This window comes from Diceros bicornis, chromosome 22, assembly GCF_020826845.1.
Source record: "Diceros bicornis minor isolate mBicDic1 chromosome 22, mDicBic1.mat.cur, whole genome shotgun sequence".
NCBI classification, from domain to species: domain Eukaryota; kingdom Metazoa; phylum Chordata; class Mammalia; order Perissodactyla; family Rhinocerotidae; genus Diceros; species Diceros bicornis.
Genome location: NC_080761.1, coordinates 21,195,677 through 21,220,601, shown reverse-complemented (window position 1 = coordinate 21,220,601; position 24,925 = coordinate 21,195,677).

Sequence of the window (24,925 nt, the reverse complement as noted above, 5' to 3'; positions counted from 1 at the left end):
CTGCCTATGGGGCCCTATGTCTACCTCTTCACAGCAAGTTAGGACTGTTAGCCCAAAGCCCAGAGCACCAAACTCAAATTCTTATGCATCTAATTGCTTTAAATATAGGCCAAATCAGCATATTTTTAGCAATCTAGAGCCTTCCTGCTTTGCATACCTCATGAAACTGCACTCCCCAACTGCCAGCCATACGTAAGATAAACCTCACAGCTATGAGAGACGCCAGACTGCTGCTGCCCCTCGGAGCTCTCTGACGCAGACTCCCCATCCTGCTACTGAGTGACATTGCCTAGACACGTAGCCCCTTCCCCAGTTCCCCTCTACCCTGAGAGTTCACTGGCCCTCTGCCCCTTCAGGGTGGTGGCCCCATACCACTGTCTCTGGAAGATGTCCTGCTGTGAGGGATGGCCTTTTCCACGTAGCCGGTCCTAGCCCTGCCCAATAAGTGTGTTGTGCAATACTGCCATCTGGTGGTCCTGGCTTTTCCTTCATCAGCCCTGAATTTCTCAAACACACCATAGCACTTTATCTTATCCATGATTCAGAACTTCTCCATGATTAGGACTAAATTTCAGCTGTACCAAGAGTTAAACAGGCTTCCGTGAACTAAGCTGGAAACACAACCATCAGAAATAAGTAGAGTGACCAGCTGTCTCAGTTTGCCAAGGCTGTTGGTTTCCCAGGACTGAGGGGGTTCCAGGGATGTGGAACTAAACAGTACTAAAACCGCAAAAGTCCCCAGCTAACCACGATGAGTTGGTCACCTTCAGAATAACCATTCCTATGGGAAAATACATTCTGCACTCCAAACAACTGATTTCAAGTCAATTTAGTGAATACAATCTCTGGAGACAGCCTGTTGCAAAGTATTTGAGTCATCTATTCAGTGCCTTCTGGCTTGTAAGTAGGGCAGACATGGATATCTTAATATGATTTTCTGACAACTTCCACTGGAAGTCTTAATGTACAGGAATATTTTATAGAGACCAAACCCAGGATACCAGGATATCAAGAACATATTCACAACCTGACTGAGTCAAGGGAATATTTTATACTTGCCTAAGAAGAGAGCCAAGACAGGGTTAGAGTCTTTCTATAGGAATGTTTCAGTAAAAGTTTTATTATTTCTGGTTCCTGGTCAAAATTCACTCCCAGCAGGCTGGTGAGACGATGTTGGTCAAGAGCCCCGTTGGCAGGGCAGCTGCCCTTGAAGTTTTGTCACCAACAAAATGTCAAGGTCAGCTCTGCAGGTGGGAAAGCTCATGGTTGAAAACCACTGACACCAATGAAACCACACTCAACGCCTGTGGGTCATGCATATCCATTTGGGTGAGGCATCATACTTTCAGGAATTCCTAAATCTATTTTCTTGGTGACCAGAAGAAAAAAAAAAACCTCCATGGGTGTGGCATGGACTTTTTCCCTAAATTTAAACTTCTTGCTTAATATGTTTTTAATAGAACATCATCTGAATCTGTGAAAAATCCAAGCTCATCATGATGTTTGTGTTAGTTTGGGTTCTCCCTAGAAACAGAGCCTGAGAAAAGAACGTGGGTGTAGATAGTTTATTGGAAGATGATCCCAGGAAGCAGGAGGGAAGGAACTGGGAGTGTGAGTGTAACACAGGGAAGGGAGAAAAGCCAATATGTTACCCCCAAGTTGGGGGTCGTCTGCCTGCTGCAAGACACGCCAGTAGTCAAGAGGCAAGGAGATAGGAGAGAAAGGACTTTATTACAGCTTGCTAGCAAGGGGGAAGATGGCCAACTAATGTCTGAAAGAACCATCTTACAGAAGAAAGACTACAGGCCAGTTTATATAGGGGGCTGGTCTCAGGGTGGGGGCAAACATCTAGTCTTAGTTCCTGATAGTCTTTTGTTTTACTGGATATGCATCAGAGACCAGAGCAATGCCCTATACCCTGATCTTTCATTTGCTGATGGCTATCAGCATAGACCCTTTGCCCAGGGGTCATCACATTCCTAAGGAACTCAAAAGAACAAAGAACTCAATTATAAAAGCTGGGAGGGGCCATAACATCTACAGAGCATGTCTGGGTTAGTTAATCAGAGGTCATTCAAAGTTACAACAAGGTTTCTTTTCTACAATATGCCTTCCTTTATGTCAACCATGTGTTGAGGTGATATCAAATATAAGTACATTATCAAGGTTACTGCCATGAGCAGTGTGGGCTCAGTCCTGCTAGGAAACTGAAAAGCATACAGTTTCTGTGGATTGGGAGTTTGGGAACAGCTTGAGTGGGCAGTTTTGGCTTGAGGTCTTTCATAATGTTGCCATTAGATGTCAGTTAGGGTTGTAGCCACTCAAAGGCTTGTCTACAGCTGGAGATCCTCCTCCAAGGTGACTCACTTCCATGGCGGCCAAGTTAGTGCTGGCTCTTGGAATTAGTCCTCAGCCCCCTCCACGTGAGCCTTTCCATGGAGCTGCTTGAGTGTCCTCACAGCACCGCAACTGGCTTCCCCAAAGCAAGTGATCCCAGAGGCCAAAATGGAATGTGCAGTGCATTTCATAATGTAGCCTTGAAAGTGTAGGGGTCTTTCTAGCTGGTCTAAGAATTAAATTGACATGAGACAGAGTAACAGGGGAAAATCAAACAAATTTAGTAACATGTATACCTGCGAAAACCCAAGGAAACTGAGTAACTCACCAAAATGGCTGAGGCCACCACTTTAAATACCATCTTTAGCTAAAGACAAAGGAGGATGTTGGGGGTAGTGGTTTGGGACTTCAAATGGGAGGAAGACAATTCACATGGAGATGGAAAAGCAAATGTTTGGTAAACAAATGTTTGCTGGGCCATCTATAGACAATAGGACTCGAGAGACAGAACTTTGATAAAAATGGGCCTTGCTAGGTGCCTTCTTGCCTACCATACCTAGAGTCATCTATGGTGATAGCTTCTTTCTGGGACAGGCCTTCTATCTTAAATTCTTTCAGGCAGTTAGGGGGGAAGGTCAGAGTTTGTGCTGAGTCTTTTGTTCTCAAAAATAACCAAGCCAAAGAGATACATTTTGGGGTGGCCAATTCTGTTCCCTCCCAAAAGTCACACGCTGTCTCTTTCTCCATATGCTGTTGGTATACAGATCAGCCCTGATTCAATGTGGAAGAGACTACAAGAGGGCAGGAATTCCAGGATTATTGGATTGTTGGGAGGTCATCTTGGACTCTGGCTTCCACTTAGCCTCAGTTTTGTTATCAGTGGGACTCATTATACAATTGTCTCATAGGATTATTGAGAAGATTAAATGAGATAATGCATAGGAAGTTCTTAATACATTGCCTGGTATAGCAAATGTGCAATAAACATTAGTTATTACTATTATTATGAGCCTCTTTCTTCTTTTCTCTGCCTTCTACTCAGCGGCAGGCCATCTTCACAGCAGCCGTACACTAATTTACAATCATTATTGGCCTTATTACCAAAAGAGCTTGAGACTGCTCTCTATTTGAATTGAAAAACCTAATGCAAAATTTAAGTTTTTGAAGGGCAGCAGGTTACCTGAAAGCTTGAGAGTTCTCTCAGCTTGAGTATGATTATTGCCACATTCATAGTTCTGCATCTGGTTCAAGCCATCCCTGCCCCGGAGGAGAACCTAGCTGTATCTTCCTCCTTTCCTGGCACCACCCAGGTTGTGGCAAGTAATGATCATCTGAGAGCTGCTGGAGCTTGTAAAAAGTCACCTGTGTCCATCACACTGGAGTGGGGGGTTCCTTATGGACTTGAATTCCCCTCCTCACTCCCGTGCCCCTAGTTATTACTTGGCTTCTTTGTAATCAGAGTGGCATCCTGCTGATTTCTTTGGCTTGATTCCTGTTCTTCAAGGACAGCTCTGTGGCTAGATCTTGCTACTTTATGTCCTAAAAAGCTGCTCAAATCCTCACCAGGTTGCATTTTAATGTATTCTCCTTTGCCCCATCCAGTGAAGCAGTGATGTACAAATAAACCTAACATCCTTGGCAAGAGAAAAACTCTTGGTCTGATTGGTAGAGGTGCAAAATATCCCCCTTATCCTGTTGTACTTTTGGGGAATCACTTGACAGCTCTACTGTTTGTCTGTTGCTTTTCTCCCCACTCTTGGTTTGTTTTGCCATTATTTGGCTGTGGCCATGCTTGTTTTGACATCAACTAAAAGCCTTTAGCCCAGAGCAGTGGTTCTCAACCTTCACTGTTCATTAGAATTGTCTGAGAGCATTTAAAAATCCTAATACCTTGGCTGCACACCAAACCAATTGCATAAGGATCTCTAGGCACGGAACCTAGGCATGGGGATGCTTTTTGAAGATTCCTAGGTTGATTTCAATGTGCAGCCAAGGTTGAGAGCAGTGATTCTCAAACTTTTTTTGTGTGTGTGAGGAAGATCAGCCCTGAGCTAACATCCATGCCAATCTTCCTCTTTTTTTGCTGAGGAAGACCAGCCCTGAGCTAACATCTATTGCCAATCCTCCTCTGTTTTCTTTTTCCCTTTTTCTCCCCAAAGTCCTACTAGATAGTTGTATGTCATAGTTGCACATCCTTCTAGTTGCTGTATGTCGGACACGGTCTCAGTGTGGCCGGACAAGTGGTGCGTCGGTGGGCGCCCAGGATGGGAAGCTGGGCTGCCAGTAGCAGAGTGTGCGCACTTAACCACTACACCACGGGGCCAGCCCTCAAACTTTTTAACTTTAGAATCTTAACACTCTTCAAAATTATTGAGGACCCCAGAGAGTTTTTATTTATGTGTACTGTATCTGTAGATATTTGCCATATTAGCAATTAAAACAGAAAAATTTTATTTATTAATTCACTTAAAAATGACAGTAATAGGCTCATTCTATGTTAACATAAATAACATTTTTATGAAAAAAGCTATACTTTCAAAAATAAAAAATTAGAAGAGTGGCATTGTTTCACATGTTTGCAAATCTCTTCAATGTCTGCCTTAATAGAAGACAGTCAATTCTCATATCCCCTTCTGCGGTCAATCCGCTGAGATTTTGGCACATCATCTGGCCTCTGGAAATCTCTATACACTCATGCAAAATGAGAATTAAAAGGCAAATTTTTGTATTATTATGAAAATAATTTTGACTTCATGGACCCCCTTGGGGTCCCCAGGTCACACTTTGAGAACTGCTGCTCTAGAAGGCTATAGAGTATGTGATGCCCAGATGGGTCAGTTAACAAGCCTCCACCATTTCACACTGTCTGTCCTCCTCACTTTCACCTCTGTTTCCTCTGCCCTTATTACTATTGGCCTCTAGAGGGAGCTCAAGTCTCTTTACCCCAGCACCAACAGGTGGGCTGGTGCTGGGTCAAGTTTAAGTATGCTGCGGAGCTTCAAGATTAGGGCAGGGTCTTGGTGGGTGATGAGGAGAAAAGGAACTCAAGTTTTGACTTCTATCACAGTCTCTCTCTATCTCTTAAAATTCCTGCAACGTTTGACATTTTTGTTTGTAGTGCTGCCCTCTGTTATGCCCAGTCAGTTGCTGCAACTAGAGACCAGAACAGGGCCTAGAACAATGGTTCTCAAACTCCGTGCTATTAAGAACCACCTGGAGGGGGGCTGGCCCTGTGGCGTAGCGGTTAGGTGCGCGCTCTGCTGCTGGCCGCCGGGGTTCCGATCCTGGGCGTGCACTGACGCACCGCTAGTCAGGCAGTGCTGCGGCGGCGTCCCATATAAAGTGGAGGAAGATGGGCACGGATGTCAGCCCAGGGCCAGTCTTCCTCAGCAAAAAGAGGAGGATTGGCATCGGATGTTAGCTCAGGGCTGGTCTTCCTCACAAAAAATAAAAATAAACAAGAATCACCTGGACGGTTTGTTTAAACGCAGCTTCCCGGGTCCTCACAGAGGTGTTGATTCCATAGGACCAAGTTGAGGCTCATGAACCAGCAGTTTTAAACAAGCACCCAGGTGATTCTAAGCCAGGTGTTCTGAGGACCTTGCTTTGAGAAACAGTGACCTGGGAGAAGAGGCAACCTGCATCCGCATATTCAAAGCCAAAGGAGCCGAAGGCTGAGCCTGATACGTGAGAGTTTAGGTGCAGATCCTAGCTGATGGCTGTGCTTGCTTTATTCCACGCTGTGGTCGTGTTTCTGCTAATGACATTCTCACAATGTCACTGTAGCCCTTGGGACTGAGTTCTAAACATATCACCCATTACGGCTAGAAAATTGCCTTCCCTTCCAATCTTGCTTTTCTCCTCCTTCTAGAGTCTCTTCTTTCATTACCTTATCTGGACTCCCTCCCTGTTTGCAATGGAAACACACTGGAGCATGTTCAGTGGAATCATCTAAGAATCATCTAAAGCCAAGCAGTGTGACCCAGCAGCACCAGGTGACGGAATTGAAAATGTTTAACCTGGAGAAGGGAAAATTTGATACAGATTGGGAAGCCTCCTTTAAATGTATAAAGACTTGTTTTAAATGACTTTACAGGTAAAATTCAGAGACTGGCTGGCAACTCGGAGACAAAAGATTTTGGTTCATCCTACAGAATTTTCTAGAATCAGAGCTGCCCAAAGGTGAAATAGACTGTTGGAAGTGGTAAGTTTACCATCACTGGAAGTATCCAAACATAGCTCGGATGATAATTTGATAAGGATGACATGGAGGGGATTCAGCCACAGGTTGGGCGATTGGAGAGGACTTTGAAAGTCCTTCCAACCTGGAATTCTTGATGAATTGAACAAGATGGAACCCTTTTATGCACCACTGGTGTCCTGCTTATTTCACTGTGAAGGTCTCCTAGGCAAGGGACACACAAAACCAAACCAAGCTGACAGACCTTGGACATAAGTTGAGCCAGAGCTGCACCTGTGGTTTGAGTTGCAGGCAGTGAGTGTCCTCTGTCCTGAGCGTTCATACATTTGCTGGCCATGCCACACTCTCTTCTATCCCTGTGCCTGCAGAGTCTTTTAGGGCCTTGTGCTCAGAATGTGGTTCCAGGACCAGCAGCAGCGATATCATCTGGGAGCTTCCTGGAAATAAAGGATCTCAGGCCCCACCCCAGACCTGCTGAATCAGACTCTGCATTTAACCTTTACCTTTGAGGCTAGAGGCAAATGCACGTATTTCCAACACAAAGTAGTCTATTAAAGGAAGGCTCTGTTAGGAGAGGGATGGGAGTTTTTCATGTTTGAGGGTCTTGCATATCACAGACTCTCAATACATGTTGACTTGAAGTGGTTTATAACACTAGATAAAGAAAGGAGGGGCAGCAGTGGTGCAGCGGGAGAGGGGGAGCGGAGATGTCAGGATGGGGGTCTTAGAGGAGTTATAAAGCAGTAGGAAGACCTGACAGATAGTTTTGGAAACAAATTTGATCTACCTCTCTGTTTTGTCTTAAACATATCAGTCTCTACCCACCTGTGGAGCTGTCTCATAGGCACCCCCTCAGGTAAGGTCACTTTACCAGTTTATCTGGATGTGAACTGGATCAATAGCCACCATGTGGTGGGGGCAGGACGTGGTCCCTCTGCTCTCTATCTTTCCTGTACCCAGAACCACTCCCCTTTCTTACCCTGTATTAGTTAGCTACTGCTGCATAACAACTTAGCTCACAATTGAATGGTCTAAAACAATAATAAACATTTATTATCTCACATACTTTCTGTGGATCAGGAATCCAAGAGCAGCTTAGCTGAGTGATTTTGGTTCAGGGTCACTTCAAAATGTCTGTCAGGGCTATCGTTGTCTTGATGGGCTGTAGGATCTGCTTCCAAGATGCTCACTCACATGCTGTTGGCAGGAGGCCTCAGTTCCCCACCATGTGGTCATCTCCATAAGGCCACTTGAGCATCTTCGTGAGATGGTTTCCCTCAGAGCCCGAGATCCAAGAGACAGCAAGGCAGAAGCTGCAATGTCTTTTATGACCTAATTTCAGAAGTTACACTCTGTTATGTCCAGAATATTCTATTAGTTACACAAGTCAGCCTTATTTGACGTGAGAGGGGATTACCAAGGGCGTGAATACAAAGTAGGACCATTAGGGGCCATCTTGGAGGCTGTTGACCACATACTCTTAGAATCTGCTGTTTCACCTTTGTCATTAAGACAGACTTCTTCAACACCTGTCCACATATGTAAACAGGATGTTGAACAAGTCTGGCTCATGACACAATCAAAACACAACTTTATTTTAGTGTCCTACGTTCCTGTAAAATTATTCCATGCGGGCGATCTTCCATAGCCCCTTGCAGGCCCAGACTTCACAGCTAACTCTTAAGCAACACTCAGACCTATGTTGCTTAAGGAGCCAACCCTATTCTTGATTCAGAAATTAGAATATCTAGTCAAAAGTATAAATTCAAACATTGAACTTGATTTAATTTTGAGGTGTTATATGTATATTGGGTTAATAAAACCTTCCTTAATGCTCGGAGAATTCTCAGACCCATGCCAGTGGAGAACCACATGCAAAAGAATGAAGTTGGACCCCCTACCTTACACCATATGCAAAAATTAACTCAAAATAAATCCTAGACTAAAATGAAAGTGTTAAAACTATAAATTGTTCTTCTTTTGCAAGATTGTTTTTGCTTTTCAGGGTCCCTTAAATTTGCATGCATGCATATGAATTTTAGGATCAGTTTGTCGATTTCTGTAAAAAAGGCACCTAGGATTTTGATAGGGATTGCATTGAATCTGGAGGTCAATTTGGAAAGTATTGCCATCTTAACAGTATCAAGTCTTCCAATCTCTGAACATGGGGTGTGTTTCCATTTATTTTCATTTTTTTAGATCTTCCTTAATGTCTTTCAACAATATTTTGTAGTTTTCAGTGTACAAGTCTTGCACTTCTTTTGTTAAATTTATTCCTCTGTATTTTATTCTTTTAGCTGCTATTGTGAGTGGAATTATTTTCTTAATTTCTTTTTCAGACTGTTCATTGCTAATATATAGAAATACAACTGTATTTTAGATATTAATCTTATATCCTGCAGCCTTGCTGAACCTGTTGATTGGTTCCGATCATTTTTTTGTGTGTCTATTCCTTAAGATTTTTTATATAAAAGATCATGTCATCTGCAAATTGGGATAATTTTACTTCTTCTTTCCAACCTGGATGTGTTTTATTTCTTTTTCTTGCATAATTGCCCTGGCTAGAACTGCAGGTACAATGCTAAAAAAAGTGATGAGAGAGGACATCCTTGTTATGTTCCTGATCTTAGGAGGAAAACATCCACTCTTTCACTCTTTTGCCATTGAGTATGATGTTAACTGTAAGTTTTTCATGGATGCCTTTTATCAGGTTTAGCAAAGTATTTCTAGTTTGCAGAGTACTTTTTTTAAAATTTTTTTGGTGAGGAAGATTGGCTCTAAGCTAACATCTGTTGCCAAGCCTCCTCTTTTTGCTTGAGGAACATTAGCCCTGAGCTAATGTCTGTGCCCATCTTCCTCTATTTTATATGTGCAATGCCGCCGCACATGGCTTGATGAGCAGTGCACATGTCCGCGCCTGGGATTTGAACCTATGAACCCTGGGCCACTGAAGTGGAGCACACAAACTTAACCACTATGCCACCAGGCCGGCCCACTGTTTGCAGACTATTTTTATCATGAAATGGTGCTGAATTGTGTCAATTTTTTCTGTATCTACTGAGATGATCATGTGATTTTTGTCTTTTATCAGTATGATATACTACAAGATTGATTTTCAGATGTTAAATCAATCTTGCATTTCTTGGAAAAATCACACAGTCATGGTGTATAATCCTTTTTATATGTTGCTGGTTCAGTTTACTTGTACTTTGTTGAGGATTGCATATAATATCTTTGATAAATATTTGTTGAATGCATGCATGCATGCATAAATGAATGAATGTTTAAAGAGGAAAGGCATCCTTCATATAGGCAGGCCCTAAAATATATGCATACAAATTTTCCACATAATTTTAGGAAATTCAAGGGCATGAAAGAGTTTGGCAGGATATATTATTCCAGGATCACCATGTGGAAAGATGGTGATTATGTTGAAGCAGAGGGAACACTGATTGAAATCAAAAGCCAGGGATAAGAGGCTTACTTTGCTAATTCCTATAGAAAAGAACTTGTGAAGTTATCTTATTTTGACAGGCTCTGTTTCTTCATCTATATGATGGAGGTGGGAGGGGGAAAGCATGGAGAAGGGGTGTATTTGAATTAATAATCTCTCAGATATCTTCTAGTTCTAATAATCAAGTGATTCTCTAAAATACCATGTGAAATTCATTTGTAAGAACATCTTACATGTTTTTGTAGTTCTAATTTAATGTCTCTGGAGTTGCTTTGGGGGAGAAAAGTGTATAAATGACTTCAATACAGTACAATAAATACAACATTTATTTATGGTAGCACAGAAAAGAAAACGGCTAATCCTCCTTCAGGGAGTATGATTAAGCTGAGAGAAAAGAAGACATTTTAGCTGGGTTCTGAAAGATGAATAGGAGTTTGCCTGCTACAGAAGGCAGGGTCCAAAGACAACATTTTTCTCTATTTCTGCTACTATGTTTTCTAAGTTTTTATTTAAAATTTTCAAGAGATAATTTTGTATTTGCTTCTAAAGTATTCTCATAAATAATTTGTGAAAGAAAATTCCTTGGTCTAAGATAGAATTTTTTATATACAGAGAACTCAGTAGTGTGTTCTTATATTATTCCTGAACTCTGAATTTTCTGTTCTGAGTGTGTGATTGAAGTTAATCTGAACAGGCAGCGGGACGTATAATTTTACGGGTCTTTAAGTGATAATAAAGCCTCATGGATGTCAGATTGGGCCTTCCACGCAACGACTTCGTTCTTCCTGATTTTATTTATTTCCAGATATCATGTCACCACTACTCCAGCAGGGGGCAAGCTTTTTAAATCAAGCTCCTTCAGAAATAAGACACCACATCCTTTTTCCTTTTGGTTCACGGACTTTAATTTTTGTGCATTTATCTCTACCATAATTTGCTTAGGGTGCAGGAAATAGGAATTATTTAAAATAAGGCTAATCCTTAAATCATAAACAACAAGAAGTCAGAGAATACTTTTCTCAACAAAATGAAAATAGGCGATGATTTAAGGAACCAGCAACAAAGACTGTGTTCAAGCACGCAGCGTAAAAGAAAGATGAGGCAACTACTCAGAAGCTGAGACAAAAATCATGCCACTTAAAAGCATTTTTGGAATATTTATGTTCAATTGAAGGTGATTTGACTTAGTCCAAATAATTGTTTGACTTTTTTTTTCTTTTTTGCCTTTAAACATCTTTCCATTGATAAACAACTAATGAGGAATCTGTTAGTTACAACTACAAGCATACATCATGGTGAGGTCAGTAGGTCATTAGACAAAGTCTCAAGTGATCCAACTTCTATTTTTATGTCCTCCCCTACTAGTCTTTAATCACTTCCCTTCTCTCGGTCTCTTGCAGAAAATGGAGAAAGCATTATTTGCTTCCTTCAGTATGTTGTTTGAGCTAATCAAGTGAGATAATACATATATAAGGGCCTTTTAAAATAATTAAGCTACATGCATGTAAGTTAATTTTGGTGTTTTTTTGGTGAGGAAGATTGGCCCTGAGCTAACATCTGTTGCCAATCCTCCTCTTTTTGCTTGAGGAAGATTGTCACTGAGCTAACATCTGTGCCAATCTTCCTCTACTTTATATACGGGACGCCACCACAGCACAGCTTGGTGAGTTCTGTATAGGTCAGCTCCTGGGATCTGAACCTGTGAACCCTGGGCCATGGTAGCAGAGCACATGAACTTAACCACTACGCCATGGTGCCAGCCCCTAAGTTAATTTTTAAAACAAGCAACACTTGGTCTTGCAACTCTCCCCTTGCTGGTAGGAGACCATAGGCTCAGAGGCCAAAAGTCTGTGTGACTTGAGTAGCCTGACCTTTCTTGGGGAGAGGCCAGCTTCACTCAAAACTTTCCTATACAAACCGTAATCTTGGAGGCACAGGGTCTTGTACTAACAAAAGACTTTTTCTCATTGGAACGGCAAGCATGGGCTCATTAGTGATGGTCCTAAAAGTAAATTATCTGTGGAAACTAGCCCCCAAATTACAGCACTCATATAGACATGCATATTAATTCATTTTATTTAACAAATATTTATTAAGCACCTGCTCTGTGCCAGGCCCTGGGATTAGACACAGGGAAAACTTCAGTGAATAAAACAGACAAAAAATTCTGCTCTTTTAGAGCTTCCATTTTTGTGTGGGGCAATAGTTACTGGGTTTTTGTTTGCTCATTTAATAGGATATAGAAATACTTTAGGGAAGTTTGCATTTTCTCCTTTAATATTTACCTAGAAATGATAAGCAAATTTCTGGGTCCTTAAATAAAAATAATGATTTTATTTTTATTTCGTCTCACTCTTGGGAGACGTTTCATTAAGAATTCAGCTTTATCCATGGCCAATACTATTTATTCAGCACCCACTGCAGACAGAGGGTCTAAGAGGTAGATATTAAAGTAGTATCCGGTTTAGTCTGCATCTTCATCATTTTCCCCATTTACTTTTCTCTAGTTTCCTTAAAGTTCTTCCTGGTCCCCTTCTCATAGAGACTTGAGAGCAAATGGCCTTCCAGTGGGCATTTAATAATAATTAATATTTTTACAGTGATTTTTAGTTCACAAAGAATTTTATCATACATAATCTCTTTTGAGACAACCAGCAATCCAATCCGTAGACGCTGTTTCCATTTTGCAACTGAGGAAACTAAAATTCAGAGACAGTAAGTAACCTGCTCAAGGTTGCACAGCTAATGAGAGGCACCACTGGGATTCAAACCCGTATTTTCTGTATTCAGATCTCAAGACCCTTCTTCAAGGCCACCTCCTTCCCTTCTCTTTAGAAAATGAAAATATCAACTGACTTAGGTGTTCTAGCTGCTTCTTAAGCATATCCCAAGTTGGCCTGTCAAGAAATTTATTATAGTTATTAAGCAGATGTAGGCAAACTTTAGAATATTTTCTCCTTTAAGTTTGTGTAAATTCTCGAATTGTCGAGTCTAAAGGTTAATGAAATCAATAATTAACACCACTGGTACAAACTACACCCAAAGTCTGCTTCCTGATTTACTTTCATTTCTAACCCATGCTACAAAAACATATCAATATAAGAATGATAGGAATGGGAATTGCTTCCAGACACTCTAAAATGAAAGCTATGTTTAGGTGAAGAACTTTTAACACTGATTCTGGCTTAATCTCTATTTCAAGTAGGGGATATTAATACTAATGGAGGTAGCACATATGCTCTGAAAGCAAGGAAAAGCATTGATCATCCATTAAAATAAAAAATTGAGCAAACTACTGCAAAGGGCTAAGAATGGCCAGCTTTAAGAAAAGAGAACTAGGAAAATGCATGAGTTAGTTGAGAATGTGAGGCAGGGCTGGGCCTTCACTGACTGTGGGGGGCTGTGCCTTTGGGTAAGCAGCTCACACTTTTGTAATGCTGAGTGACTGTGTTTCATCTTTGTGCACCTGTTCGTGACCACCTAAGCAACACCCAAGGTGAATGCTAGCTGGTCTTCCAGTCTGTGCAGGGAAGAAATCCAACCTTGAGGAAGAAAATAAAAGAATAGAAAGAATAAAGAGAACAGAAAGACACGAGGTTGATGGTACACACAGCACTCACAGGCCCCCATCTGTGCCACAAACTTCCTAGCCCTGGGTTAAGAGGAGATGGGACTCAGAATTTCTATATCCTTGCTCTTTTTTGCTTTCTATCAGACCCTTTTGTATATCCTGGGCCCACCACAAACATTTGTGGGGCCCGGGGCAAGAATGAAGAGGAGACCCACGTACCTGATGTCTAAATATTTAAAAGTTATAAATCAAACAAACAATCTGATAAATGGTATACCTTGACGAATGTGCCTTTGTAATGACCTAGAGGGCCAGGTTTGGGTTTAGAATCGTCAGACTCGCCAAAGTTCCACCTTGGAAAATGGCGGCTGAGAGAGAGAGCTGAACCCTGTCCCTTGCCCAACCCTCCCACGCCAGCTCTGTCTTGAACCATGAGGGGCTTTATGCAAGTGGTATGGATACCCCAGGCTGCCCATTTGAGCTCTGTCCACACCACACAGGTAGCAGGTCCTTGGTTGCCCTATGGCTAGGAGTTTTCACACCAGTGATGCAGTCTACTCTCCAAAGGATAGACTTGGGGACCAGGTCTCCAGAAGCCCTTGAAAATGGCCTGAAGACATTTGGTCAAGGTGGGGAGGGGACTGCTGAATTCCAGGTGGGCACATCCCTTTGGCCCCATGAATTCCTCACCCCATAAGAAGGGATGTTGTTTGTGGAAAGCCGGAGCAGAACCCTCTAAATTATATGTCCCAGGACAAGGTCTCTCTTGCCTGGATCTAAAAGTGATACTACTGTGTACTGGTGTCCACTCCAATTTTCTAATCATGCAAAATGCGTTGAATGTTCTCTTTCAACAAGCCTTGGAGGCAGGAGCTGATGTGCTGTCTCCCAAAATGTGCAGCCATGCATGTGCAACAGCCCTGCTGTTTCGGGCGGACTGTGCTAATGAACCATTTCAAAACAAAACCCAGTTTCCAGCATTCTGTGTGGTCAGACATCACCTAATAAAACTGTACTTTTTTATTGTCATTATTATTGTTTGACTTCTGCTGGTCGAGTATTTAAACTCAAGAACCACTAAGTCCTAATTCATTTTCATCCATTATGGCTGGCTTTCTTTCTCCCGTCTCATTTTTAAACCTTTGGACTTAGCTTCATCATGAGGTTAACGTAAAGTTAACTGCACAGTTTCTCTGTTTGTTTTGGTAACAGGTAGCTTATCTTTTGTAGACACTTTCGAGTTATAATTACGTAAAAACACACAGAAACGTCGGTACATTTCTGTTCTCCCCAAGTATTTTTTAAGCTGTTTAGAACGAGGCTTGGAAACAAGATTCTCATTCCCTTTGGCCCTTGGCTAGCTGGTGAGGCCTAGGCTGGCTGGAGCTGTCTGGCTCGTGGCTTCTATTTTCTAGAAGCCTCATTCATTTGCCCCAATGTGCCATCAATATTTTACCATTTTCTAAATTGCCCTGAAGTTCAGAGGTTAGGGAGCTTTGCAAAAATAGTTTCACTTTGAATGCATCTGGAAATACATGTATTTAGGATCACTGCAAGTTACTAATCTAAACAATATTGGTATTTCCTCCAGTTTAGCGGTTTATTTACTCACCTCAATCTCCTCTCAATGCCTCCCGTTTCTACTTATCCTTCAATGCTTGCCTAATTTATTCAATCCTCAAACAGTTACGAAGCTCCCATGTTCCAGGTGTCATGCCCACCTTCATCATGAAGACTTGCTTGACCACACTGGTCAGCCATGGGCTCTCCCTCTCCCTCTTCGGAACTCAGAGTCTATTTCATTTCTGCTATTTATTTGCACACAGCGTCGCGTTATTTCGGTTCTGTTTTTACATTCATAGGCCCAGTTGTCCCAATGAGATTATAGATCCTTGAAAGAAAACACTACTTATAAAGTTTTGTATTTCTCATTCCACCTACTGTAGCGCATTTCGCATCCATATAAAATCTGTTGGCTAACTGATCGTGACTATAGTAATAATAAACATCACTTACTGAGCACAGTCTATATGGAGCCAGACTAAACTGGACTGAACCCAACTTGATAACCGTGCCATCTCGGACTACTAACTTAACTCTTTCCTCATCTGTAAAATTGAGATCAGAATGGCACCTCCCTCATAGGATTGTTTGAGAACTAAATGAGATAAAACCTGAAAGAAATACCTAGAAGAGTTAGCATTCAGAGAATGTTAGATGATAATGATAATAATCATAAGGTCCCAGACATGGGGATAAATTCTTTACATGTATTATCAATTTAACTCTTCTTACAATCCTATGAGGTAAGAACTATTATTATACCTATTTTACAGATAGGTAAATCGAGGCTTAAGGAAGATAAATATCCAGCCCAAGGATTCAAGCCTAGGCCATCTGACTGCAGAGCCTACCTTCTTAATCACTACAGGATGCCAAGTGTCAAAGAGAGCAGTATCAGAAACTAATGGCATTGTCCCCTTCAAGGCACCTGTTGAAGAAACGTGTTGGGAAAGTGCAAGGGTTTATGTGTAAAGGAGTTCTGCCCTAAACTGAATTGGGATGCCAATTTGTCTGAGCATGTGAATGACCTAGTAGCGAGGGTTGCCAGAAGTCAATGTCAGTGAGGTTTTTGGCTGAACTTGGAGTGGGGAGGGTGGTGTGCCCTGGTACTGATGTTGAGAGACCAGAGTCGGGGACAGAGCATGGCATTTGGTTCTACACTGTCTGAACCCTCGAGGGCAGGAGGCTGCAGTCAGATGATGAAGCAGCTGTTTTCATGAGGGCCACAGAGACACAGAGGTATAAGCAGCGTGGCTGGAGGCCCAGTGACAGGCTGGGACACAGAGCGAGGTGACTGGTGTTCCCTCCACTGCACAGGCCTGGCTGTGCGGCAGCGCAGGCTGGAAAGGGGGCGGTGTGCCTGGGCATCCTCAGCACTAAGCAGGGCATGCTGGGCACAGACATTTGTGTCCTCACTGAGGGCTCGGGCAGGAGTGGTGGTGGAGAGGGACTCTAAAGTGGCTTCCTGGGCAGAGCACAAGTAGAAGAACTTGAAAGCATGAGCACCTGTAAGACACATTCTGGCATTCATATTGAGCTGCAGTCCTGCATTATGCAAATAAATGCAAGACAGTGAAAGCCGGGTTACTCTCTCTTACGGTATCCCTTCAAATTTATTATTGTGTCCCTTCAAATTCATATGTTGAAGTCCAACTCCCAATACCTCAGAATTTGGAGACAAGGCCTTTAAAGAGGTGATTAAGTTAAAATGAGGCTATTAGGGTGGATCCTAATTCAACATGACTGGTAGCCTTACAAGAAAAAGAAGAGACCCCAGAGGTGCACATGCCCAGAGGGACGGCCATGTGAAGAGACAAGAGGACTGCCATCTGCAAGCCAAGGAGAGAGGCCTCGAGGAAACCAACACTGTTGGCACCTTGGTCTTGGACTTCCAGCCCCCAGAAGGGTGAGAAAATAAATTTCTATTGTCTAAGCCAACCACCTGTAGTATTTTGTTATGGCAGCCCTAGCAAACTAATATGCTATCCCTAAGATCCGTTTCATGCCTCCAGCCTGGTGAGGCCTGGGGCAACCAGGGTTAGACCCACGTTTAACTCTCACCATGTGTGTTGGAGGCAGGTAGTATCACTCATTTTACAGAGTAGGAAACCAAGGTTCAGAGAAGTTAAATAGCCTGCCCCAGGTCATACAGCTCCTAAGTGGTGGAGCCTGGATTCAAATCCAAGTCTTTGTGACTCCCCAGTTGGAACTTTATGTGGTACTGCCTATTTCCTCCCACACTATCAACTGTGATGTATTTTACCCACACACTAATCACTAAGGGATTAACAGGACTGACACATCTCATATTGCCCTGATAAGACAAAGAAAACTGGTTCTTAATTTATGAATTCACTACAATTGACTGTGTAGTAACATAAAATCTGGAAAGATGTACTAGCAAAGGAATATTTGATTTCTCAGAAACATTTAAAGAATATTCCTAAACAATTGCTGCTTAAGGCCATAAAATGATCTTATTATAATGATGCAGAGTGGGGCCTGAGGAAGTAAATAGATATATAGGCCTATTCTTGAGTATGTATGTACTGGACACGCAGGACAAATAAAAGAAATGGGATGGGGATGTCACCAACTGGGTGCCCCAAGAAACTCAAGGATGGGTTTGGAAGCATTTAACTGTTTTTCCAAGTTTTTTTTTTCCTTTATGTTATGTTAAGAAGATGCAACCACCAACCACCCTAAAACTGACCAAGTCTCACTGCAAGAGCTACGCCCATGACCTTTGCCTTATTTTTAATGCTAAGATCTCTCCAGGAGGAGCTTAGGCCTCGTTACCGTAACCTGCAGTGTATGTAGAAGCATGTTTTCCAATTGAGCCTGTGCAAGCGAATACCCACCTCTCCCTTTTGAATATTCGTTCCCCATCTGAAATAAAGGTCCCTGCTTCCCTTTGTTAGAGGATGCCATGACTTTAGAAATGATTCCTCATGGTCTCCTATTTGCTGCAAATACATCTTTCTTTGTCAGACAACTTCCACTGGTGTAGAGTCTTATTTAACTCACCAGGAGGCAAACCCCCTTGGTTCAGTAACAGGGAGGAGAGGATACAGGGCTCTCTATGCTTCTCAGACTCAAAGACCATGTCCTCATCATTGTTACTTCCCCCAGGGGCTTACAGGGCTTGGAATACACGGGCTTTCAAAGTATACTGTTGATTGACCAACTGAACACATGAACAAAGGAGTGAATTTAATCCCCTAATGAGAAGAAAAAAAATCCTTTGGCCCTTTCAATGACCTATATTTGTCAAAGCATTGTGGACTTTTCCTAATTTACTTTCTGTTTCATTTAATCAAGTGAGATGTTACTTAAGAGGAAGTGAAAATTGGACTGAAGACTTAAGCCATACACTGAAGCAGGGCAAAAAAGGGGGTTTTCCCTGACTATTTGAATAGTATTAATGAAAATGCGTCCCCTTGTCACCCTTTACAGCCATCACGGAAATCAGCTTTACCCCACCGCCTCCGGTGAGCTTGGAATGTGTTCGTTTCAGGCAATGTTCTTGTTCTGTACATGGCGAACTACAATCAGAGATATAGACCGATCAGAAGACAGAATACAACAGCGGTAAATATAGGCAGAACTCATCCAAATCTTATGAGCTAGATAGAATTTTTTCAGGCTGATGATTTTTTTTTTTTTTTTTTTTGTGAGGAGATCAGCCCTGAGCTAACATCCGCCAATCCTCCTCTTTTTTTTTTTTTTTTTTTTTTTGCTGAGGAAGACGGCCCTGGGCTAACATCTGTGCCCATCTTCCTCCACTTTATATGGGACGCCGCCACAGCATGGCTTACCAAGCAGTGCGTCGGTGCGCGCCCGGGATCCGAACCAGCGAACCCCGGGCCGCCGCAGCGGAGCGCGCGCACTTAACCGCTTGCGCCACCGGGCCGGCCCCCAGGCTGATGATTTTTAAGAGCTGCGTTTGGAGCTTGTCTGTCATTTTAATTATCTGAAAATAATTATCTAATAGGCAGGGCACAGAGGATGCTTAGGACAGTGAAATTATTCTGTATGATACTATAATGGTGGATACATGTCATTATACATTTGTCCAAACCCGTAGAATGTACAACACCAACAGTGAACCCTAACATAAACTATGAACTTTAGGTGATAATGATATGTCAATGTAGGTTCATCAATTGTTACAAATGTACCACTCTGGTGGGGGATGTTGATAATGGGGGAGGCTATTGCATGTGTGGGGCCAGAGGGTAGATGGGAAATCTTTGTACCTTCCTCTTAATTTTGCTGTGAACCTAAAACTTCTTTAAAAAAATAAAATCTGTTAAAAAATTATCTGCTAAAAAAAATAAATACTGCAAAAGATTCCCCCTCTCCCCACTCCCATGAAAAAAAGTGGCTAACAAGGTGATAAACGGGGCAAAACAAAGCGAGACGTCCTTAAAGTTTTCAGGAACTATTCTAAAACCAACACTTTACTTTAGTACCCTTTACTATAATAAAATGCACAAATTCCTGAGCACTCTAATAGATTTTGATAAAGTACTGCAGGAAAAAGGGAGTGTTTTTTAACTCTACCTTGGCATATTACAATTATTAGTGTGGTAACTATCATATCTTGTTTTTTCTTAGATGTGATTTATCTAACAGTATGAAGAATACAATAAATTGGGGTGAGCTACTTTCTGTTGATATCCCCCTCAGTGTTCCTTGAGGATGGAGATGGTTCTAGTAACTGAATAACTTTAACCAATATTTTTCCTTTTTCAGTAAACTCATCAAGTTATTATTAATTTCTAACTCCATCTGGGAAAATTTTAACGGTCTTTCAATTACAATGTTTCTATGTAACTTGCAAATGGAAGATACCTCCATCCTACTATCTGCTGTTATTATAAACACAGCTTTGAGTCTGAACAATTCAATGCTGATTAGAGGTTTTCAGCATTAAGCATTGGTCTAGTTCCTAAAGTTTAACAAATAACACAACACATAATTCTCTGGCGCGTCCAGTCCTTTTATGTCATGCAGTTGAAGTTCCTTCTGCCCATGTGACAAGCAAACAGAATGCAAACTATAATCAACTGAACAGCCTATGATTAACTTTGCACAGAGCTGTCCCTAAAATCACTAGAAACTCTGTAGTAGTTCTTAGATAAAAATATGGCAAGGCATATTTCTCCAACAAAGAAAAGATCTCCAATGAAGAACGTCTGATGTTTCTTACTTTTTAGGTAATTATGAATCGACTTAGCACAGGGCCTAGCCACAACTGCCTCTCCTGTGTTATTTTCACTTGCTTCTGCTACACAAAGCCAATCATTTGTGAGGTGCTGGCATTTGTACTGTGGTCGGGACCACTATGTTAATTAATTAATTGAGCAGTAATGCAGCGAGCCCATTCTCATTATCTTGAAGTGGGGCACATTCCAGTCACGTCTGTGACATCAAGAGATGCAGTTATTTCCATGTTCCTTGAGTGTCTGCAGCTAGTTAACCGAACATTAATAATGCACTTGAAAATACGTTGTGAAGTTGCAGCTGGTAGCTAACAGCTCTGAACTCAGGGCATGTCCACAAGCTTGGCTACTTGCTCTCTTCAGTGACAGCAGATGTTTAAGTTGCAAATGGTAGGAATTAAGCAGCATCTCAGCTGCCTTCCCATGAAAGATATTATCAACCATTTTGTGCCCTTCATACACCCAAAGGTCTAAGTGAGTTAAGAATATGCAAAGCACTTGGACCCCTCCAGTGAAAGGACTAGCATTCTATCTGACTCCAGAACCAACTCCGAATCACTTTGCTCTAATATCAGTAATTTCTTTACTATCCCAAGCAAGGTGATGGTGGTTATCTTCTGGCTAACATGTTTCCCCATCTGGGAAAACTTTCTTATCAGATGGGTTAATAAGGTGGCTAACTATGGAGAGGATTCCTGCTCAAGGAGAATCTGTCCAGGAAAGTCACTCTGACCGCCCCCAAAAGACCTGAGGGGTTAATATACCTAGAGCATGCCTAGATTAATTGGATTCCAAAATCTTCAATAATCTCTGGTGGTGTGGATGCTGTGTGCCATGTCATAGATCCCCCTTTCAGGACTAACAGCTTTATTCCTCCAGCTGTTTCTGGGAAGGATGCCAGCTGACAGTCCTCAGAGCTGTTCTACCTAATGTCACATCTCTTCTTGGGGCAGACAGCATAGCAGTGATTGGTCCATGGTCCCTCCTCCCAACTCAGAACAACTCTGAATGTCGATTCAGAGTTGAACCCAACCTGCAATATCTGGCTTCCCCTTGTCCTTACCTTAATCGTACTATTGCTTTCTTGAAGTTGGAATTAGCCAGTGGAGAATGTATTGATCATATATATGTTTGTTTTTCCACATGGAATTTCTGAGGGTGTAGATCCTACCTACTTTATAGTTTATACCCACTGAACATCTAGCACAGTTAAAATTTAATAAATGTTAATCGAATGGAAGAAGCTCCAAGGTGGGCTGGGGTAGTGAGTGTTATTACTCACAATAAGTGGTAAATATCTTATTTCGGGCTCACTAGTAACTTCAGAGACCTGCAAGTGAGTTAAGTTCATTTGGGCCTGGCACCAAGCACAGGCAGCTACAGTGAACACTGGAAAGGGCATACATTTTGTTTTGTACATTTAGGGGTGGGGAAACTGACTTCTTGAAAAGAAGTAAAGTGGAATAGTTTGTTGGTTTTCAAGTTAATTATTTCAAAAGATTTTTGGAAGACGTCTTTCCATTATCTGTTTTTTACTTGGCATGTAGGTTTTTATTTATTGGCCTTTTTGGTTCCTGTTTAATGGATCCCAAGTTAGAATTGGTTGAGAAAACTTTTACTAGCAAGTAATGCTATTGTCCAACAAATAGACTTAGGAATAACATGAGCCATAGTTAGTTGGGGTCACCATGCCCCTTAAGATCTAGGGAGATAGGCTGAATCCTCTGTCCCATGACTCGTGGAAAGTCCAAGGCGTCCCTCAACAATTCTATGAATTTCCAGAGGGCTTATATTCTCATGGTCAGCTCTGACTCCAAGCTCCTATTCTGCTGAATTTGTTGAGTTTAGGGATGGTCTTTGACCCCTTGTTTTCCTTATTCTGTACCACGTCAATACAATGTAGAACCCAGTCTTCCTTCCTTCCTTTCTCTCTCTCTCTCAATCTCTCTATCACACACACACACACACACACACACACACATCATTCATACAAGGCAGTCTTACATGTATCCAACTTTACTAGAGTTTTGGGAAGGTGAAAGTTATGTTACATAGAATGCAAAAACATGAATACAATATTTGTTCTCCTCCTTCTTAAAAAACAAGTCTTTCATCCTTTTTTGCAACAATTCAGATTCCAGCCTTCCTCTCTTCATTTCCCCTCCCACGCGCACCCACTATCTTTTAAGAGAAGAAAAAATTCCCCTCATTCTCTTACAGAGAATAATTTAGCCCTATCAGACACTTATTATGTCATTTTGACTGCAAATAACAGAAAACCCAATTCAAACTGGTTTACACAAGAGACTCTATTGAGCCTCATGACAAAAGCCGACAGCTAGATCTTATTTGGGGCATCAGTGGATATGGGGGCTCTGCCATGTCAGCAGAGCAGCTTTTCTTCTCTCAGTCTGTTGGCTCCAATCTCCCTGACACTGGCTCCCTTTCGGATGCCTTTTGCTCATCCTTGCAAGATTAATGCACTAACTCTTCATATCCTCCAGCATTCAACACCAACAGAAAGAATAGGCCTGCCTCAGTCCCAGAAGTCTCAGCAGTCTCATTGCATTGCATTGGCTGTGAGTGAGTCACATGCCTATCCCTCAGCCTATCATTGTGGGCAGAGGAATGCAGTGTGTTCATTGGCTTAGGCCTAGTTCCCATCATCCAACCCTGAAGCTCCAGGGGTGGGATTAGTCTGATTCAAACCACGTGGAAGGACTGAGTGGCTCCTCAGAGGGCTGAAATATCACAGAGCAACATCCCCAAACAATAATATTCAGTAGATGCCTGACCTACCCCCATACTCAGTTTAGAACTTCCCTTTGAATACCTAAGGACTCCCTGAAATTTTAAAATGATTGCTTGTACATGCCTGCCCAATTAAGTCTGTAGACAAAGGCCGTCCACCTACCCACTCATAGTTTAGAGTAGAAAAATTAGTTTTTACAGATACCCTAAAATGGCCTGCAGGTGCCAGAAATGTTCCATATCTTGATGATAGTGGTTACTTGGGTGTGTATATATGCAAAAATTCATCAAGCTGTACACTTAAAGTTTGTCTTTTACCATATAAACGTTATTATACTTCTGTTAATTTTATTTTTTAAATTCCCGCAAGATGACCAACAAATGTCCGGTGTGATTTTGAGTGCAATAATCAAGCCTATTACCTTTTGTCTGCCTTTATACTAAGCCTTATTCACCCAGAGTTGAAGACATAGCCTAGCTAAGGTCACCAGGGTAGGAAACCCAATATGGGTGTGGGCTCAAGTCTTAGTTGGTATTAATACAGATGTATTTGCCTGAGGTCTCTTCTGGGGTATATATATCCCCAGAAACTTAGTATATTGACATAAGAAACATTTAGAGACTGAGGATAACCTGAAAGACAGTGTCTATAATTAAGGCTTCTAAACATTTCCTTAAATTATTCAAGTGAACATATTCAAGGCAGAAAGGTAGTTTGCCGGGCCGGCCCCGTGGCTTAGTGGTTAAGTGCGCCAGCTCTGCTGCTGGCGGCCCGGGTTCAGATCCCGGGCATGCACCGACGCACCACTTCTCCGGCCATGCTGAGGCCGCATCCCACATGCAGCAACTAGAAGGATGTGCAGCTATGACACACAACTATCTACTCGGGCTTTGGGGGAAAAAATCAATCAATAAATAAAAATTATTAAAAAAAAAATAAAGAAAGGTAGTTTGCCTTCCATCATAAATAGAGCTAATCAAAGTCATTAGTCCTCGGTGAGACAACCACATCTAATGTTCCTTCAGAGCAGTTTATAATCAACTTAGAATGGGAAGATCTATGTTCAAGTCTTGGCCTCATGCTTTACTAGCTGTGTGACTTTGGGCAAGGACCTTAGCTGTGCCTGAGCTTCAGTTCCACATCTATATAGTAATGATAATAGGTGCAAGTCCCCTCTTTTAGGGCTGCTCTGAGAAACAGAAATGACATGCACAAGAGGGCTTTGTGAAATGATAAAATCTTGTTATTATTCTGGTCCCTCCTGCCCATTATCTTTGATAGGGTTAATCACATTTTTTTTCAGTACGTCTCTTCAACTTATCTTCTTAGGCACACTCCTGGATGGATTTTTCTCTTAATAATTACCTCTAAGGTTAAGTGATTCCCAGGAGTTGGTCCAGCAGTCTCTTCCATTTTGCCAATACCTCGGAACACCTTGCCCAAATTTCGTCTTGCATTCTTCAGATGCTGTATCCATATAGCTTCTTGTCTTTCTGGATCTTTTGCAGTTCAATCTCCTAACTCATTCTGCTTACAATGTCATTCCTCTTTACAATCTCATTATCAACTGTGGCCAGCCTGAGCAGGGACAGAGTTTCTTGATTTCTCTTCATCTGTTTCAATTATTGTATACTTCTTTGGCTGTACAGTAAGATGAATAAGGAATAATTGTTGATGGTACAGAGAAAGTGGCAACTTTCTTTTAGAAAGGTGAAATTATTCTTACATAAGGAAAAGCTTACTGTTTTTCATAAGCTACTGGAGAGAATACTGAAAGAGAAGATTTAATGAGAGTTATAAGAATATTTGAGAGATTAGC